The sequence below is a fragment of the Centropristis striata genome, chromosome 16 (genome assembly GCF_030273125.1).
Source record: "Centropristis striata isolate RG_2023a ecotype Rhode Island chromosome 16, C.striata_1.0, whole genome shotgun sequence".
NCBI lineage: Eukaryota > Metazoa > Chordata > Actinopteri > Perciformes > Serranidae > Centropristis > Centropristis striata.
Window position 1 is genome coordinate 33,546,694 of NC_081532.1, and position 4,487 is coordinate 33,551,180.

The following is a 4,487-nucleotide window of genomic DNA, read 5'->3' on the forward strand; positions in this document are numbered from 1 at the left end:
TAAATATATATATATATATATATATATATATATAATATAATAAAATAAAACAAAAAGCTAGATAAAAAAAGATAAAACAATAAATAAATAATTCAGAACTAGAGCATGATAAAATATATATATGGAAATAGACTAATAAATAGTAGCAAGTAAATGAATAAATAAATAAATAAAAGAGAAAGCTCTGACCTGGCAGGTGTTGATGCTCCTCTGCAGCTCCGGCCGGCTGCCTGGCGTCTGAGCCGAGTCCATCCAGAGGTTCTGGTCTGTGATCCAGCTGTTGATGTGCTGCAGCCGGGCGTCCCGCTCCACTCTGCTCCTCAGCTGCTGCTCCGCCTCCTGGACCTGAACGCCACAAACAACAGCAGCAGGTCAGACAGAGTTAAAAACGTAAAATTGAATTGAAATTGAAATTGTGGCTTATCAACACCTACAGCTGCCAACACTAAAAGATAAGCCTGTTGTGTTGTTTTGATGTTATGATAAAATGTTATGTTGTGATGTTTTATGTGATGTTGTATTTTTTCTTAATCATATCGTAAGTGTTTGTATATGTATTTTGTATATTGTACGTATTTTTTATTTTTTTATTTTTGTTTGTTTGTTTTTTGTTTTTTTTGTTTGTTTGTTTTTTGTTTCATAATTCTTTGCTTTTTTACATCATGGCCAGGGGACTACAGATGAAAACTAGCCTTCTGGCTAACTCTGGCTTTTTTAACCATGTATAATCATGTATTTTATGAAATCGCACTGTCCCCTTTTAAATAAACTAATAATAATAACACTATTTGGCCCTAAAAAGAGTGATTTCATGACGTCAGTAGCTCTATTTGAGCTTCAGTGTAAAGTGAAAAGAGAGATTTCATCATAAACAAAATACAATTAAAGGGAAAATCCAAAGCAAGTGAAAACTGCATTAACTTGATGATGAAAAGGCATGAAAAGTTTGGTTCATTTAATCTGAAAAGTTTCTCAACCTTCTCACCCATGAACCCCTATTACTTAGGTTTATTATCAAGATCATGATCATTTAAAAAAATAAAATAAAAATATATGTATTTTTAAGAACCCAAACAGAAACGGGTTGTTGATTAGATGTATTTAATTAAAAACAACAAATGTATTGTCATATTGTCATTATAATAAATAATGTTTATCAAAAGACTGAGAATTTTTCATGTGTCTGCAAAATTATAAATGACTCCTATGTGATGGTTTAAAAGAGAAATCAAACAAACGCATCTTCATCAGTTAACAATAGTTTGCATTTGATTATAAAAACATTTTACAGTAGGTCTGCATCATTTAGAATTTATACTGCAAAAAGGATTATGGGGCATCCTGTTTATATAGTTAGATTAGTTTATTGTAAAGTGATTAAAACAATTAACATGCAGCTAAAATAATCAAAATTAATCAAAAATAATATGGCTAATAACATATTTATTTCCCAGGCATCCCTCGAGTTAAAAACTGTAAATCGAATGAAATTTGAGATAAAGATGGTATAATATTATTATTTTTTAAAATAAAAAATACTGTAAGTGGACCTCTCTAGCTTCATGCTCAACTTTAAGTTAACATGGAGGAAATAATGTGATTAAACGTAACAAAAATAAAAATTAAATACATTTAGGCATGAATTAATTGATAAAATGTGACATAACTGTATGTTTCCGTTTCATTTATTTAACTTGGTAATAATCCCCCTATTTAATTACTATCCAATTTAATCACTCTTTTACATATTTATATTTTTAATGAATTTGTATATATTTTTGATTTTTTAATATATTTATTCATTTTTTAAATGTATTTATTCATTTTCAAATGTATTATTTTCCTTTTTTACTTTGCATTTGCCCCTTTTTTATTTCCTCATACCTTTTTATTTCTGTGTTGTTTTTTATGCTTTTGTTCATCATTATACAAATTCATAATGTCTCATTAGGTCATCTTTCCACATGTAAAAATATATAAAAAATAAATAAATAAATGTAAACTTCTTTTCCAAATGAAAATAAATAAATAATAAGAAACTGTCCAGGTGGATTAATACAAATTGAATAAAAAAAAATTCAGTCCTAAGAGAGATATAAATTAAATCATAACTGCCGCTGAGTTTATATGTCAACAGATCTACTGTGATGCATTTAAAAGTTGCAGAAAAAGACAATCAGCAGCCTTGATCAGTAGTGTGTGTGCTGACCTGACAGTGCAGTGTTTCCTGCAGACTGAGCCACAGGTGGTTGAGCCGACCCTGCTCCTCTGCAAACTGGTTGTGTTCACAGCGCCTCCACTGGCCGTCCCCGGTACTGCAGCTCTGTAACGGCTGGCTCACAGAGTCCAGAGTGGCCTGATGGGCCGACATCTCAGTCTGACACTCCTGGCAAATATGTCATGATGGAGAGAGAGAGAGAGAGAGAGAGAGAGAGAGAGAGAGAGAGAGAGAGAGTCAGTCAACCAGATATACAAGTAAACAGACTTCTACATTCTTGCACTTCAGCACAGAATGTAAATTAATTCAGTCTGTACCAAGGTTATAATAGTTTTGGATTTTTCATTAGTTTTAGTTTTAATTTCGTTGTGAATTTTTGTCTTCAAATCCAGTTAGTTTTAATTAGTTTTTAGAGTGAGTTTTCTAGTTTTAGTTAAGTTTTTATTTTTTGAAAATGCTTAGTTTTAGTTTAGTTTTTATTAGTTTTAGTGTTAGTTTTAGTTTTTTTGTAATGGGCTATGTGTTGGGTGCGAGATTCAAAGAGGTCATAATAAATTTTGCCTTTGTTTCCTTTGGTTTATCCATCTGAGCCCCAATAAGGTTATTAACTCTTAAATTTCCAGGTGTTTTGAATTTTGGTTCTAGTGTAAACATCCCAGTCTCAGTAAACATATTCACCATGTGTTGCATGTTCCAATAGAAACACTGAATTATGAATGAAAAAAGTTGACAAAAACGAAAACTAAGGACATTTTCACTATAATTTTAGTTAGTTTTAGTTAGTTTTGTAACCACACAATACAGTTTCAGTTAGTTATCGTTTTTTTTTAAAACTCTCGTTTTTATTTTTATTTCAGTTAACGAAACTATAATAACTATACTATACTATACTAGAACTATAATAACCTTGGTCTGTACCTTGCAGTATTTCAGGAGCTGACTCAGCTGAGTGTTGCTGGAGGAGCTTTGGTTGATTGTGCTGCGATGCTCCTGCAGCTGAGACTCTGCAGCCTCCAGCCAGGCCTGCAGCTCCAGCAGCGCCCCCTGCTGGCTCACCGACTTCAGCCATCGCTGAGGAGGAGGAGGAGGAGGAAGAGGAGGAAGAAGGTTTGAATTTATTGAGGTAAAAAAGTTAGAGACATACTTACTACCACAAATAAAGTTGGTGACCCTGCTTTATTCTCTCCAGTGTTGCAGTTATCTGACCTTGAAAAATGTTTAAATAACTCTTTCTACTCCTAAAAAAATGCCAAAAAATGATTCAACTGATCCATTATTTGCTGGAAGATATAGGTTCTGTCTGTTAATGTCTTCATCAAGCCTGTAAGCTTCAGGATTTACATTTTTTAATCATATTATTAGACCATAAATGGCTTTGCATGAGCCTGAACACATCTCAGGTCATCTTGGTGAGTGTTCTGCTTTTACAAATGGATTCAAGTTTAATATTTTTCTTTTTAAGACAAGGTAATCCTTTATTAGTTCCACAGCTAGGAACTCTCTTAATATGCACATTAAAAGGTTTATTGAATATGTAATTTTTATGTAGTCTTTGTTTTAAATTGCGTCTTTATTTGTTCATTTGTGAGAGACATATGAGATGCATTTATCTAAAATAAGCTTTCAGAAATACATTCTTACTTAAGCTTGAATAGGAGGTAAATGAGAGGGCAAAAAAGAGAGACTGATTTAGAAGAGCAGTCAAAAACTGAGGTGAGGAGCAGAACTAATAAGAACAGCAGGAAGAGGAGATGAGAAGGAGTGAAGAAGACAGAGAGAGGGACAGAAAGAGAGCTGAGAGGAGAGGAGGCTGGGAAGAGGAAGAAGAGGAAGAGGAGGAAGAGGAGATCCAGACTGACAGAGGAGAATGGTTTCACACCAATAAGGGTGAGAAGAGTCCTCAGGGTGGCATTGTGCTGCTCGGTGGGGCTGTTTAAAACTAATTGGTGACAGTAAGACTGCTGCGTGGCTTCTGAAATACCTAACTGCTCAGTGCTGTACTGTACATGCAGGCACAGACGAGCAAATATAGGCAAAAAAAACATTTAGCAACACAAAAGGACAAAGAAACTGCATTATTTTTGTTGGTTTGGACAAAATAATAGAATAAAAAGTCAGTTAATCAAGTCAAAAGAAGTAGAAGTTCCATCTGAAACATCTGATTCTTTATTTTTATATTAACCTTATAGAAATCACAAACTTCTGTGTAAATCTCTCACCTTGTGCAGGGCTTGTTGGACCACAGGGACGTCAGCCTGCAGATGGGACC